At 36.5% G+C, this 17,238-nt stretch overlaps 1 protein-coding gene and 1 non-coding gene across 2 annotated transcripts in view; one reads left to right on the top strand and one right to left on the bottom strand.

The window, feature by feature from the left end:
- LOC108281847 (teneurin-1-like) overlaps positions 1–17,238 on the top strand; it is a 71,858-nt gene that overhangs the window by 32,153 nt on the left and 22,467 nt on the right. The window lies entirely within an intron of this gene.
- On the bottom strand, positions 2,074–2,172 carry LOC119466831. The gene has a single exon (XR_005195319.1). It is a non-coding gene; the product is annotated as a small nucleolar RNA U13 (small nucleolar RNA).

Below are 17,238 nucleotides of genomic sequence, written 5' to 3'. Positions count from 1 at the left end.
TGTTTGACTCTCAATATAACATTTATCAGACTCCCACAGTGTGCAGGACCCTTACCATAGTCCCATGGTAAGGTAAAAAAGAAGCAAGCATACCATTTGAACACTTAAAGAATCAAGTTACCTGTAATTTAGGATGAAGTGAGGGAGAAAAAGTGCACACATAGAAAAGATTTGGGTAGATTTTGAAGATATCAGATGTATAGGTGCAACATGAGTATCAATTGGGTTCACAAAGGGGGTGTAAAATGAATGTGTGATCACAGTTGGAAAGACATAGTGAGAGCCTGAGAGGAGTGAGTGGTGTGAGCTTAAGACCTTTCATCATGAGTGTCCTCAGGGACTAGTAAGGCAATGCACAGTGCAGAAAAGTTGGTATTCTGATAATGTTCTATGACAATAACAGTAACTGCTACTATTTATTCTGTTGAATTTTTACCTTGTGTCAATGTAAAAACAATGGAAGAACTAGGGAGCCAGAAAATAGAGACTGTAAAGAAATACATTCTTAAGGTGTCAAGTGTACGACCATGGGTTGAAGTTTGGCTGGGGAGGTAGGTGGGCTATATGCTTGTCTCTGTGCATCTGTGCATGTCTGGCGGGGAGGAAGAAGCAAGATAAAGAGACTTGGAGAGTAGGGCAGAGTCTGGGAAATAGAGGTTACGGTATAAGTTGATAGCAATTAAAGTGAGGAAAAGAGGAAAAGAAAAGAGAGGCTGTGTTCAAAGAGAAGGATTCACATTTCCAGGTCTTGGCATTAAATCCTTTACCTTCTGAGTGTATTTTTCTCAGAAACCTTAGGCTTATTTTGCTCATTCAGAGTAAAATAGAACATTTAACTTTGAAAATAGGATTTTTACAGAAAATGAAGTACTTCTTTAAAATGCTAATTTTTGACTCTCAGAGTCTGTCCAATTTTTCCACAAATTTGTAATCCATGGTAATTCTGAGGTGTAGCCTATTGGAAATTAGAACGCTAAAGCCATGTGAGAAAACTAAGTAGGTAGAGATTTACAGTTAATTATTGCAGAGACTCACATCATCACATTAGCACATGGTTTAGCTGTATTTTGACAGTGGAAAACCTGGCATAAGAGTCTCTGAGAGCACCACGTAATATGCCAGAGGTCCCTTTCCTGCAGGTGAGTTCTCTAGCGGCAGTTACCGCACTTTATGTCAGAGGCTTATTTTTATGCAGCCATAATCTCCGGTAGAATTTTCACAGCCTCTGTTGACAGAACTGACAGTGTGTATAGGCCCAGGCTACTAGGCAACACCAGCATCAGTTAGCAATCAGCGAATATTTATTATCCCTAACCATATGCCTAGCACCAAGTTAGAAGCAAGGAGGATATATAAGAACAGGTATAAACAATCCCCTCAGACTCTTTACAGGGCTGACATACTTAAAGTAACTAAAATAGGGACAAGACTATATTTAATCAAATGCTACATTCGGGGGAAGGTGAGTATTTTAGGATGTCGGAAAAAGGAGAGATCAATTAGAGCACTAGATTGGGAGAGTCTTCAGAAAAGAACTGGACCTCATCCTATAATTCATAAAACAGGTAGAATGTGTAAACAGTCACAGAAATAAAAGGAAGGAAATCTATGCATATTGAGAACAATTCAGAGGAAGGCAAGAAACAAAACATAACACAACAAAAACACCCTGGTATTTTTATAGTATAACAGGGAGACCAGCTTGATTGGCCTGACGGACGTTTGAAATCAATAGAAAATAAGTTAGGTAGGGTCAGAGTATCAAAGTACTTTGAAAAGCAAGTCAAATGTTTTGAATTCAATACATTAGGAAATGGGAAACCTGTGATGATGAAAGGTGGGAGCATAGCATGATCATTTAAAGGGCATGTTAACAAGATTAATACAGTACTGATTTACTGGACAGATTGGAGAGGGTAGAGAAAGGTATACAAATATTACTATAGCTATTGGATAAGCACCTATTTGACTTCAATTTCACCCTTCAAAGTCCTTCAGGCCATTTCCAACAAAATCCTAGATTCCCATTGTTTTTTATGTTTAACATAAAAGTGTTAAAAAGATCTAAGTTCACATCAGAAGGGTAATGTGCCGAAGTTGTAACAAGGTTTGAAAGAGGCACATCTCACACATGAATATGAAAACCCATTGTTAGAGTCAGATTCCAAGGCTGAAGGCACTATGCACTTACATCATTGGATAAAATCTCTGTGTCTCTAATTAGCTTCAATCTGTACAGATGTTCTTTAAGGAATTGCCATTCCTTTTTATTAGACAGAGCTCACAGATTTTTACATCTAGGTTTGATAGAGTATATTAGAAACTACTATTGTAGGAAATGTGGACTATAAGAAAAAATATGGAGTTTTTTTTAAGAAAAAGAAAAGCAATATGTGTAAATAAGAGGTAAAAATAAGCAAACTAAAATAACTTAGATAGATGAACCCAAACACAGGTTGTAGCTGAAAATAGAAGGGTAAACAAGTGCCATCCCAAATAGAAACAAACTAAAGTAAGAAAATGGGCAATGCAGAGAAATCGGGATATAAACCAAGTTTCACTTGAATTGTACATAAAAATTAAGATAGTTATTTCACTTTTAATTCAATTGCTTGTGTGTACACTTGGGTCTTCACCTGCCAAACTTTGTGAGTATGAAATTGATCATATGTACATCATCATCAAGTGGACACTGGTTGTCAGATTTGAGGGAGGAAAATATTTTTCTTAAAATCATTGGTGATTAAGTCCCAGGAAAGCTACTGCCTCAATGAAAATCTTTTAAAAGTAATTGGTATCAAGATCTGTTTAATTAAATGACTGACATTACAAGGGAAAAGAAAGTCAAGTTTGTCTGTGGGTATTTGTCTTTTGCTTTCCTCAGTTATTTCCCTACAGTGCAATTTCTTCCATTTAGACTAATGGTGGTTCAACACTGGCTGTACCTTAGGATCCCTATGGGAACTTTCAAAAAGTGCACTGCCCAGACTCCACCCTAGATTGATCCGAGCTTTGGTATTTTCCAGAGCTCCTTGGGGTATTCTAATAGGTATGCTGAGTTTAGAAGCACTACATTAAATTAGCACCAGCATCTTTCTCTCCTCCCACCTCACATAGTCCCTTAAGGCATAACACTTCTTACAAGGGACATATATTTTAGCCAGACTAAATATTTGTGTTACGCTGATGATAGAAAACTCTTGAGGGTAGGCCCTTGGTTTGTTTATTTTTCAATACTCCATGGGCTCTGGTGAATAAAATTTGTTGTATTAATACCAAGGAGAAGTATAAATGGTAGCAAGATTAGAGATAGGGCCCAGGACAGGCAACTTTTTATGTAAGGGGTGAGGGGAAGAAAAACATCCAGATTGTGAGATACAGCAGTCTTGGCTATAGTCGGAAGTCTTCGATAGGTCCTGTGAATATAAAATACCACCTTAGAACCATGGTTTATTGCCAGATATTTTAGTTATCCATACTGTAAATTTAGGTAAGGCACTTATCACTGGGTATCTCTGGTATCTCTTTAAAATGAGGAAAATAGTTCTAGTCCCATTTACCTCAAAAGATTGATATGAGATTCAACTGAGGGTTATAGTTATGAATTCATCTTACAGTATTTTTAAGTATAATATGCCAGATATGTATAAAATTGTTGTCATTATGATTCACAAAACCAGTTTTTTTGTTAGAATAAAAAATTTAGAATAATCCATAGAACACTACAAGTGCCTTTAACCACCAGTCAGTGGAACTGTGAGGATGACTTCCTTTACAAAGCTATTCAAATACCTCAAAGGTTGTATTTTCTATAAACCCAAGAGATGAGTGTGTCCATGTAAAACATTGCATAATTTTGGCAGACTTTAAGAATGCAATGAAAGCCATCATAGATAAATAACTTGATATGAATTTAAGTTCCAGTACAGCATTAACTTGGTTTATAAACTTGGACAACATACACAAAGGTGTACTTGCATGTGTTTATTCATTAAAGGGAAGGAGTCAATGTACTATAATTTGTTAAAATCATTATCTATCCAACATACATTAATTGAACACCTATTATGTGTCAGATAGTATTTTTAGTGCAGGGGATACAACAGTGAAAAGAAATTGACATATTACTTACCATCATGTAAACTTACATTCTAGTAGGAAGTGGAGCATAATATAATTCCAAGTCTATAGGATTGCTATTGAAAAAAATAGTAATAAAACAGGGTAGGCACATAGAGTGATGGAAAAGAGTAAAAAGAGTGGATGTTTTGTATGTGCCAAGATCTACCCACGTCCCACATGTTACTTTTATTTATAAATAAAAATAAATAAAACCAAGCATCCTATGCAACAGGTATTGTTATCCTTATTTTAAGGAGAGGGAAATCGAGGCTCAGAGAGTTTCTAAAACTTGCCTAACATTACCTAGTGGTTATGTGACAGAGTTAGAATTGCAACTTGCATCTGCCTGAGTTCAAATCCCATATTCTTTCTACTACATGTGGCCAACATGTAGTAGACAATATATGTTTCCAAAGTCTTTTGTGTAAAATTCCTTTCTGTTGGGTTTCATCAGAAATTTAAATCTGACATCCCACGTACCCTATATGTTCCACAGATACTAACATTTTAAAAATTGAATTAGTTATTAGCATTTCAAAGTAAAAAGTTGCATACAAAAGTATTGGTTTTCAGCTTGTCTCAAAGTATTGAAAAGTCCAGCAAACTTGGGCCTGTGCTCCCATAGAACAAAATACAGCTGAAGCTGAACAGCATGATCCCCCTGAGACAAAGCATGCGCTCTCTGGGTTTCCACAGCCACTACTAATCCACATTGTCATATCTGAGCCACTTCACTCATTTATGTTACTCACCTGGCCCATGTAAATTTTGAATTTGTGACCCACTAGAACAGATACATGCAAAACCCTCTTCCAGTTCAAACTTATGGTTCAATGCTGAACATTCAGGCTCAGTTATAAGCTTTTTAACTATTCCCTTGACAGCCTTAGTTATACTTAAATGAGCTTTCTTCTTTCATTTGTTCTCCACTTTGTTTATTTTTTATGGTTTAACAACCGTGCAAACAATAGCCAAAATTACACACTAATTTCTTTCCTTTTTCCATTTTAAAATATGATTCAGTGCAGCACACACATAGCTAAATATTTTTAGTCTTCATGCAGGAAAAAAGTAAAACATGCTAAACATGTTAAGAGTCTCAAGTATGCATATAAACTGTAAACAGCACAATTAACAAGCAATTCATAATGGCAGTTAAATTCTGCCAATGTGGAATCATGCAAGCCAGTTTAGAAGTCCATGTTTTAGTTAAGTCTATAATTCACCATAGCCTTTAAAATCCAAGTAATTTATTGACCTAATATACGTTAGAAGAGAAAATCCGGTCATAATATTGAAGTGAATGTAGGAAAAGATGCCTCTCATGAAAATCATTCAAAGTATAATTATTCTTAAGCACAACATTATTAAAATGTATTTCTATAATATAAAAGTTTTTATTAGTATTCCGTGATATAAGGTAGCCTATGCAGCATAATGTTAAATTCTGTCTCCATATTTATAAGTTTTATAGAGTTTATTTTATAGCAGTAAACAATGGGATCTCTGCTAGACTCAGAGTGAATTACAGTTGTTTAATGGTGTGGGTACAAGTTGATTTGTCAGCTCACAGGCCCAATTATCTGTTCGCGTGTTTGCCCTGGAGCGGCCCTGAGGCACAATAGCCTCTTTGGCCAGGATATCTAGCTTGTTTGGTGGCTCATACATTGTTATTACTTGTTTGATTTCACACAAATGGAGTAGGAGCCCACTTAGATAGTGCACAGTGAAGACACATGGAGACTCCTTCCTCGTCCAGCCACAAATACCTTCCTGTATAGCCTGCCACAGTGCCTGAAATTCCTAGCCTCACAGAGTCATTTCTTTAGTTAAATTATCGTCCCCGTCCTGAAAGCAAAACCACTTCAAAAAGGTTAAGCCATTGTCCCACATATAAATAGTGTTGACTTCATTAACAGTGTGAAATGGTTCATTGGTTTGCATACCAAAATGTAATGGTCCCTGGGAGAACAAGGCACGGAACAGGTAACTCTTAAGGAGGTAGATGGGAAAATTTGGTCTAAATATAAGATAATTGCCAGGAAGGTCATGCCTAGGACAAAGCGCTGTGGTAGAGAGCCTTGAAAAGTGTGTACTTGGTTGGGGGCAGTGTTGGAAATAAAGGAAAGAAACATTAGAAAAGAGAAGGTGAAAGTGAAATAAGATTAAATTTGACATGTTTTCTGCTACCCTCTACCTAGGTCTAATCCTCATGTTATCTGTTACTTATAAATGTAAAGGATGGTTAGACTTCACATAGTATGAGTGCTTGAGGAATGGGACATTATAACTGAAAGATTTGTTAGTGTAGATTGAAATGTATTATAAAATAAGAGTACAAGTAAATTTGTAGATTGCTAAGANCAATTCAAACACTAAAAAAGGAAATGGAAAGAAGAATAAATAATGTAAAAATATTAATTCATTCATTTAATTTTTGAATTGACTTATCCCCATTATCCATCCACTGTCCACAGTAATTTGGAAACAAACTGCTATCTACATTTTATAACATTGCATTAGTTTTCTATTGCCACTAGAACAAATTACCATAAGCTTAGTGGCTTAAAACACACAAATGTGTTATCTTATAGTTCTGGATAGTCAGAAATATGAAGTGAGTCTCACCAGGCTGAAATCAAGATATCAGCAAGGCTGTGTTCCTTTCTGAAAGGTCTAGGAGAAAATCTGTTTTTTGTTTTTGTTTTTCATTTTCCAGCTTCTAGAGGCTGCTCATATTGCGTGGCTCATGGTCTCTTCCTCCATCTTCAAAGCCAGCAATTTTGTGGCTATTTGACTCATCTTCCCCCATCATACATTCTCTGACTCTTCTGCCTCACGCGTCCACTTTTAAGGACCCTTGTGATTACATTGGATACTTAGATAATCCAGAATAGTCTGTCTATATTAGCAGATTATTAACTTTAATTCCATCTGCAAACTTCATTTCCCTTTGCCATGTAACCTAACATATTTATATTAACATATTAATACCCCCAACATTGTGGGTATTAGAATATGGATGTCTTTAGGCATTATCTGCCTACCACAAAGACAATAAACATACATTGTCATACCACGATTAGGACATTGTGTTTGTTACACTAATGGAAACGGGTTGACATATTTTATTCCCAGACAAACCCACTCAGATTTACACATTTTAACTAAGTACATATATTAGTGACAAACGTTAAACAAAATGATGAAAATATTTCAAAAAATAATAAAGGAATAGACAAAGATATGCCAGGGAATTTTCAATAAAGAAAGAATAGGGTAAGGATGTCAACATCAAATTAACTGGAATTTAAGGCCAAAATCATTAAAATAGAACCTAGAGTTTTTCATTTTTTAAACACATATTTATTAGATGTGACTGTATGGAGTGATATGTGAAGTATTTGATAAAACTGCAGTGACAGTTGTGAAATACAGATTTCTCAGAATTCGAAAAGTAAATAGGCAAAAGATAATACCAAAGATTTGAATAATCTAATAATGAAACTTGACCTCATATTTTGTCAGATAAATAGAATTAGATACTCTAATGCCAAAAACAAAACCATATTTGTATCTTGTGCCCCTGGACCATTTACAAAATTTATCATGTACTTTGCCACAAGGAAAACCTTAATAAATTCTCAAGTGGAAAACTGGCAGGTAACATTCTCTGACAAGAATTCTGCAAAGCTAGGAATCAACAATTAAAAGACCAGAAAAAGTAATAAACAGAAAAAAACTTAGAAGAACCTAAAATACTTTATTTAAGTAATTTTTGAATCAAAGAGGAAATCAAAAGAGCAATTTAAAATTATTTTAAAATAAACAAAAATGGCATTACTTCCTAAATTATCTAGGGATATGGCTAAAATCATGATAGCTGCAAGTATAAAATATATGTGAGATTTTCAAGACCTTGGACAAAAGATAAATAAAATTTTATTATTTATTTCTTTAAATTCAGTTAATGCTATAAATTTTCCTTTGTGTAAAGAAAGGAAATTTAAAGAATTAACTGAATTTAAAGAAATATTGAAAAAAATCTTTCAACTCAGGAACGGAAAAAGAATATATACATATATATGTCACATAAAAGTATTTGTACAAATGTAATAAAAATATAAGCAAAATAATTATAAAATTTCAATGTGCAATTAGCAAAGCCAAAAGCTGATCTCTAAAAATATGTGTAAAAGAGGCATAGTTTGTTCTACACTGAAACGTACACTGGTATACTTCCTAAATCCCAAGGATAAAGAGAAAATCTTTCAGGCTTTTTGTCAGAAAAACTGAATCATCTGCAAAGAAAATAATGGTTTTCTCATCTATATCATGGAAGCTAGAAGACAGCGGATAGCAACTAGAAATTTCTAAGAGGAAAAGACTGCAAACCAAATAACTTACTACCCAGTCAAGTTATCGTTCACCTGCTTGGGTCAAAGAAAGATGTTTGAGGTCATGTAAGATTTTAAAAAGTATATCACTGTCATACAGCTGTGAAAAATATTTGAAAAAAAACCTCAAACTAAATAATAAATGAATCAGAATGGAGATCTCAAGAGGAGAGAAGAAACAGTGATGGGCAATGAACCTGGCTTTCTGAAAAAGCAAATCTAAATGGAAAGGCAGATTGACTTAAATTTCTAAAATAGTATCATTTCAATGTGTAATCAATATAAAAAGTATTAATGAGATATTTTGCATTTTTCTTTTGTGCTAAGTCTTTAAAATTCCACATATATTTTGTAGATCTCCATTCAGACTAGTCACATTTCAAGTGTTCAGTAGTCACATGTGGCTAGTGGTTGCCATATTGGACAGCACAAGCGTCTAACTAAATACACTAAACTATCCCAGCAAAACACAGGAGTGAGAATGAGAAGAAGGGAGGCAGTAACAAGATGCAGGTGATCTCATGGGCTTAGGAAATGAGAAGGATTGTAAGAGTGACATTATAGGGTTAACAATGACAACAAAAGGAAACAACCTGGATGTCCAGCAATAGGGCATTGATTAAATAATTAATGGTACATTTATAACATACAATATTTAATATTTCCTGAATTTGAAAGAATAAGTCAGAAGCATATTCTATCTTAAAGAAGCATACATGTTATATTGTTATATAAAACAAACAAGTGTAGTATAATACATAAAATATCCAATTTTCATTAAAGAATATGGAAAGTTTTTTTATATGTGTCTATTTATATATATTTTTATGGGTCTAGAGAAAGATATGGGAATACCTTCTCTCTATAGTGAGTATCAGTTGCTTTGGACAAGATTGGAGAAGTTAGATAGGGAATTATTCATTAATTTTGTCTTTATGAACAACTGTATTATTTTAATTGTAATAATGAATTTGGGGGGGTAATTTCTAAAATATGCAGTATAAATAAGAGTGACAAAGAGAAATAAACAGCAGCAACTCTTGATGTGTGGAAGGGACTTGACCTCCCTTGATAGAGTCAGACAAAGTCTAAATTGATAGCTTGATTTGATCATTGAAAGAGGGGCATGAGATTAAGGGAAACTAGAGGTAAGGTCTTAAAAAAAAAAAAGCCTGGTTATATAAAGGGCCTTCCTTCCTAAGTGAAGCATGAAACCCAGAACCCATAAGGAAAAAAAAATGACAGATTTGACGACATAAAAATTGAATGCCCATAAACAACCGTAAGGGGGTGAAGCAATAGGTTGGCAGATAACATTTGGTACACAACAAAATGCAATGTATATGGATAGCACATTCCATATAAAGATGAAACAATTACACATTACCACTAAACATAGGAAATGATGTTCCAATTAATAGAAAGTAAGTATAAATATGTGTAAATCAAAGTGAAATAACTTTTTCTCACCTAATTTGGCAAAAGGAAAAAGAAAATATTCATGACATTTACTGTAAGGGTATGAGGAAGCTGGCACTGTGAGTGGAAATATGAATTAGAACAATTTTTTTTGAGTATCTAAGAAAATTCAAAAAGCACATGCATTGTGACTCAGCAATCAGACTTTGAGGAATTTACCTGACAGAAAGAACAGAGCAAGAGTGCAGAAAGATGTATATGTGAAGATGACCCCTGAACATTGCTTACACTAGTAAATACATGGAAACAAGCTAAATGTGTGGTTCTGGTCAAATAAATTATGGTAGCCTCAGACAAAGAAATTCCTTGCAAATATGAATAAGAATTAAGTAGATCTGTATATTCTAACATGGAAAGATATCCATGATATAGTATTGAGAGGACAATTGCAAAACATTATGTATAACATAATCTCAGTCTTGTAAAAACACAAAAAGTGTTTGTGCTTATGTGTGTATGTATTTATATGTTTTCTGCATTTTTCAAACAAAGTAAAAACAATAAAAGTATAGTAATATTTCAGTCAGCATGATGTTTAGAGAATGAGGAATTTTCGTTAATCTGTATTTTTTGTTGAATCAGAATTAACTGTATATTTTTAAATTCCCATCTTTGACTGCTGAAAATCTTTCTAAAATGACTCCTTTTCTACCCCAGTGTGACATCAAGGAAGCATTTTTGAACCTTCATTCTATGACTGATGATTTTTAGTGACTTATGTTCATTATTTTGAGTATCGGTTCTCCTTGCCTGGAGCCCTAATAATAATGACAATTGCTACATTTATAGAGCCAGTATTCAAACCCAGTTCTCTGATGCCAAGTTCTTTTCAGCATGGAAAAACCCCTGGTAGCTACCCTCATTGATTAAACCCCTGAAATGAAGTGTTCACTTTTCATTCACTTTCATTTTCTTACAGTAGAAAGCTAAAGGGAAAAAAGTCACTTGGTTGAAATTTTTGGTTTGAGTTTCAATAATTAAAGTTTTATATACTTACCATGTAGCTTAACAAATAGAGCAGTGCTAATACCTTTTTGCCCCCGCTGTATGATCCTTTGAGATCCCAATCCTCTTCCCTCACTTCCCTACTAGATGACCATCATCCTGAAATGCGTTTATCATTCCCTTGCTTTTCTTTATGGTTTTGCCCTGTATGTATGCATCCATAAAAATATATTTTTCAGTTTCACATGTTTACAAATTTCTTAAATATAATCCTGTTGTTTTTCTATGAATTGCTTTTTGTGCTCAGTGTTACATTAGTGACATTCATTCATGTTAATATACATAGCTCATTTATTTTCAAGGTTATATAATATTCTGTTGAATGACTGAACCATAATTTATTTATCCTGTAATGTTTTTTATAGACTATCATGGCAACGCTTTCAATTGATGATAATATCACATAGATCACAAACTGCTAAGAACCTACATGGCCATTGTTATCTGTCTGCTCAGTGTTGTAGCGAAAGAAATAGACAAACCAAAATACCACTATAAGGCATTCAATGAGTATCAGATAAAAGTTTGAATAGGGCACTGTGAGACTACGAAGAGGGCCACGTTAACTCTGGCTAAAGCAAGCCTTAGAAAAGACGTAATTTGAAGTGAGCCTTGAAAAACTGTTACAATGCTCAAGAGGTACATGTGAGGAAGTATGGCTTTCTATGCAAAGAATCACTGAAGCAGCAAATGGGAACATAGGACAATATTCAGACCATGTTTAGCATAGATGTGGCTGGAGTGTAAGTGCCCGAAGGCCTGGCTTACCCATACTAAATGGGAACAGATCTGTAATCAAATTCTAGCCCCATTTTTTAAAACATTGCCCATATTACTTAACATGGCAGGTTACTTGACCTTGTTCTCTCACCTGTAAAGTGAATAATGCCTACCTCTCTGAGCCATTGTGATGACTATATCTTTAAATGAAAAATATATAGATAGGTCTTAGCACAGTGTCTGGCACAAAGTAGGCACTTTCTGAATGTCAGTTCCCTTCTCTTACTTAACACTGACTTGAATAAGGCCTCTTTCACTTTTGTTTCTTAAGGAATTGAATGGGTAGGGCAATAGATAGTATTTTTTTTTTTTTTTGTAATTTCTCTTTAGGCTCAGAGCCTCACCCTGACACTTCTTTGCTTTTTTTAGAAAACTGGTTACTCTCTGGCTCAAATTTGCAGCATCGGCAGGGCACGGTGGCTCGCGCCTGTAATCCCAACACTTTGGGAGGCCAAGGCAGGTAGATCACCTGAGGTCAGGAGTCAAGACAAGCCTGGCCAATATGATGAAACCCTGTCTCTACTAAAAATACACAAATTAGCCACATGCAGTGGCACACGCCTATAGTCCCAGCTACTCAGGAGGCTGAGGCTGGAGAATCCCTTGAACCTGGGAGGCTGAGGATGCAATGAGCCGAAAGCATGCCACTGCACTCCAGCCTCGGTGACAGAGCCAGACTGTCTCAGAAAAAATAAAAAAATTCGGCATCTTCTTTTTGTTGTCTTCCTCTAATTCCTATTTGCAAATATCAGTTTCTGTACTCCAGAGATAGCCCAAGCTAGGATATGAAGCTCAGGCCAGGGAGTCTGGGTAGAAGAGGAAGAATGTGGAGAAGGTTTCTGTTTGTTTAACCTGAGCTAAGAAACCAGCATTAAGAACAGAGCTTGAAATTGAGTCCACATTTTATGAGCTAGATGTTCCCTTTCTATTTCATATCTAGGCACAGAGCCTATGTCAGAGTGCAGAGAATTCTAAGCCTATAGATCACCCGGCTATCATGGAAGAGTGATGAGCAAATAATAGCCAAGTGGCTTTATTTCACTTGATAAAGGTGAGATAAGCAAATAAGCCAGTGAATGTACTAGGAAGGAGCAGAAAGTTGCACAGAAAAATGAATGAATTAGACACGAGTGTCCAGAGTCAAATTATATCAGGAGGCAGCAAAAAAGGAAGTGACTAGCTGGCAAAGCAAGCACATAAACAGGACATACTGGAGTTAGAGAGATGAGAAGATTAAAAATCTATAGGAGGAATCTATCGCAATTCAATTCAGCTGATTAGATAATTATCAAGCACTGATTGTGAACCAGGCTTTCTTTGGTCCTGGGGATGTGGAGGTGATACGGTGAAGGACAGTTTAAAATCCAAGTCAAAAAATGAGAACCAGGAAGCCTGTGTGGGGTTAAGGAATGAGCTACAACATTCATTAGCAGAGACCTGATCATGAAGATACTTCCCTAATTCATCTCCAGACCACCTCTTTTGCTACTTGTATTAGTCAGAACTCTGACAATGAGTTATGGTAGCCCAACTCCAGCTAGCTTAAGAGAGAGAGAGAAAAAAATAAAAGGTTTTTTGGCTCAAACAACCAAACAACAAGGTGGAACACAGTCTTAGCAAAAACTGGAGCACAGGTTGGAATCATGGACTGGAACACTGTCAAGACTCCCTCTTAGGCCTAGCTCTCTCTGCAGCCCAGCTTTATTATGTACAAGATGGACAGCTGGCTAGTGCTGACTGCTCTGGACTGTTAACCTTATAGCCTAGCTAACTAAAAGGAAAGAGATACTCTTCTACCTGCTTTCAGTAAACATTTAAAAAATCAAGAAAATCTGAAAATGAACCTGGATTGGCCTAGCTTATTTCCCACACCAATATCTGAACTAATCAGTGGGGATAGGGAGGTGGTGTCTTGGTCTGTTCTTAGTTTGTTTTATGCTGCTACAAAAGAATACCATAGACTGGATAATTTATAATGAACAGAAATTTATTGGCTTACAGTTCTGGAGGCTGAGGAATCCAATGGCTAGAGCTGTCTTTTGTGTCATCACATGGCAGAAGGGCAAACATGAGAGAGAGAGAGAGACAGGGAGAGAGAGAGAGAGAGAGAGAGAAGGGGGTGAACTCACCATTTTATAATGAGCCTACTCCAGTGGTAACAAACTAACAAACCCATTCCCACAATAATGGCATTAATCCAGTCATGAGGATGAAGCCCTCATCATGACCCAATCACATTTTAAAAGTCCCATGTTTTAATAATGTTATAATGGCAATTAAATTTCAACATGAGGACTGCCTTTAATCACAGCACTTTGGGAGGTCCAGGCAGGAGGATAACTTGAACCCAGGAGTTTGAGACCAACCTGGAAAGCAAAGTGAGACCCCCATCTCTACAAAAAGTCTTTTAAAAACTGTTGTCAGGCATAGTGTTGTGCATCTGGTCCTAGCTACTAGGAAGGCTGAGATGGGAGGATCACGTGAACCCAGGAGGTTGAGGCTACAATGAGCTGTGATGGTGCTACTGCACTCCAGCGGGAGTGACAGGATGAGATTCCATCTCAAAAAGAAAAAAAAATCAATATGCATTTTGGAGAGGAAAAACATTTAAACCATAGCAGGTAGGGAAATATGATTGCCCCAGACTGGATCGGTGTCCACGCCTTAAGCAATTGTGGCAAAGACTGCAATACAAAGGTAGGAGCTTCTTTTCAGATTACAAGTCTAAAATGGGAGTACGAAGAATGGTTTATTTCAAAGAGGTGAGATTGCAGTATGTACATGGTCACTGGGGGAATCCCGGTGAGCCAATCATTCCACCATGTGGCAGTTCCGTTGGGCAGAGGTCTCTCCAAACATAAATGGTCTAGAGATACTGAAAGTAGGGACATGTATTTGGAAGCACCAGGCTAAAATGGAGAATACATATGCAGTTGGGATAGCAGCAGATTCTTCACAGGCAGTCCTGAACCACCTCAAGCCTTTGGTGGTTCTCTATTGCCGATAGAATAAATCCTGAAATAATTATTATTTTAGGTCCTTCAATATCCTTTTTTCCAGTATTTTCTCCCTTTTTTCCCTCTATGTGAACCTTCTAAACCAGCCAGACTTGACTATTTACTGAGCAAAGCATTCCGTGCTGAAGCGACACTCATGCAATCATCAGTACTCCACATGTGGCATCTTTATTATTTTTGGTGTTCTACTATCATTCTTGCTTAAAATGCTTTTGAGATGCACTGGTATATTCACCAAATATTTATTTATTCTTCCGTGCATGCAAAGATGTTCTGGATACTGATTACACAATGATGAACAAGACAGACATGGTTGCTGCCCTCAGAGAATTTCTTTTTTTTGAGGCAGAGTCTTGCTCTGTCACCCAGGATGGAGTGCAGTAGCGTGATACTGGCTCACTGCAGCCTCTGCCTCCTGGGTTCCAGTGATTCTCCTGCCTTAGCCTCCCGGGTAGCTGGGATTACAGGCACATGCCTCCATGCCCGGCTAATTTTTATAGTTTTAGTAGAGACACGGTTTCACCATGTTGGCCAGGTTGGTCTCAAACTCCTGACCTCAAGTTATCTGCCCACTTTGGCCTCCCAAAGTGCTAGGATTACAGGTGAGAGTCACCACACCCGGCCGAGAGTTTGCATTTTGGTAGGAGTAGAGAGTTACTATGTAATTATGAAACTGATCCTAAAATTATGATGTGATGATGGTGATAAGTACTCCAGAGAAAGAAGGACCTAATCTGGTCTTGGTGGTCAAGAAAGTGAGATGAAATCAAAGATCAGAAAGAATTAACCCATGAAGAGATGGAAAGGGCAGGAAGGAGAAGAGGGAACAACATACACAAATGTCATACGGTGAAGAGCAAGATGGCATATTTGAGAAACTGGAAGATATACATGTTGCAGAAGCAAGAGGGTGAATGGCCAGAGAAGTACATAGGGAGCCAAATAACATGACTTTGTAAAGCGTGCTAAAGATTTTGATATTTATCCTAAATGTAATGGGAATATATTGAAGGGAGATGATGTGATTAGTTTTTGGCATACTGTCTGGTGGCATTGCAAACAGTATTAGATGGAAGGATACCAGTTAAGTTGTTACAGACATCCAGGTCAGAGATTACTGAATGTGAAAATGGAAAAAACTTGATAGGCTCAAGCTACAGTTAAAAGACAAAAATGATGGTATATTGGCTAGGCGTGTGTTGACTCATGCCTGTAATCTCAGCACTTTGGGAGGCCGGGGTGGGCGGATCACCTGAGGTCAGGAGATGGAGACAAACCTGACTAATATGGAGAAACCCCATCTCTACTAAAAATACAAAATTAGCCGGGCATGCTGGCATGTGCCTGTAATCCCAGCTACTCAGGAGGCTGAGGCAGAAGAATCACTTGAACCCTGGAGGCTGAGGTTGCAGTGAGCCAAGATCGCACCATTGCACTCCAGCCTGGGCCACGAGAGTGAAACTCCACTCAAAAAACAAAAAACAAATATGATGTTTTATGTTGTGTTGAATATGGGGGGTGACTCCTAGGTTTCTGTCCTGTGCAAATGAATAGATGATACTTATATTCACAAACAGGCAATGGCAAAAGGAGAATCAGTTTGGAGGCAATGATAATCAAGTTAGCTGTGGACATTTTTAAAAATGTAAGACATCTTTTAAATATCTAGATGACAAGTGAATAGTTGGATGTACAACCTGGAAAACAGTACTGGAATCTACACTCTCCCCTCTGTTCATTTGAGCCTTACCCATTCATCGAATCCTAGCTTAATCTACCAACTCCACAAGATGTCACTGACCCATTTTATCCCTCTTTACCACCAGCAGCTATACATGTAGTAAGAGATCATTTTATCTGTAACAAAGTGAATGCATAACCTTTCTGCCACTTAGGCAATATTAGAGGCAAAAGACATTAAATACAAACAAAATTGGATTTGAATTTTGACTTCACCTCTTACTAGCAAAAGTGACCATGGTCAAGTATTTTAACCTCTTCAAAGTCCGTTTCCTTGCTTATCAATACAAGATATTAATAATACATGCCTCAGGAAGTCATTGTTCAGTATTAAATGCAGAATGTATGTGAAGTGTATAGCACAGTGTTTGCCACATGATAAGCACTAGAATAACTGTTATTTATTGTTGCTGTTATGACTATTATTAATTTTGTTGAGATGGAAAAATGCCATAATTACCTAGGACAAGCAGTGACTATGGTGAGGTGACAAGTTAGTAAATACAAAAACTGGTAAAAGCATATGCCTGTTTCTCCATGCTTTATAGCATAGTAATATTTTCCATTATTTTCTACTTCAGAAAGCAGTCATAAATTTGTTGTCTTTATTTTTGGCTGGAGGTTGGCCTCTGGTTTTATAGAACATTCCACTGGAGCCAATCTCTTGTGTTTCGTAAAGCATAAATTAAGGTGTTGCT

Source organism: Cebus imitator, unplaced genomic scaffold, assembly GCF_001604975.1.
Source record: "Cebus imitator isolate Cc_AM_T3 unplaced genomic scaffold, Cebus_imitator-1.0 Scaffold232, whole genome shotgun sequence".
NCBI classification, from domain to species: Eukaryota; Metazoa; Chordata; class Mammalia; order Primates; family Cebidae; genus Cebus; species Cebus imitator.
Note: the sequence above shows the minus strand (reverse complement) of the source record. Positions and strands in the feature narration are given on the sequence as shown.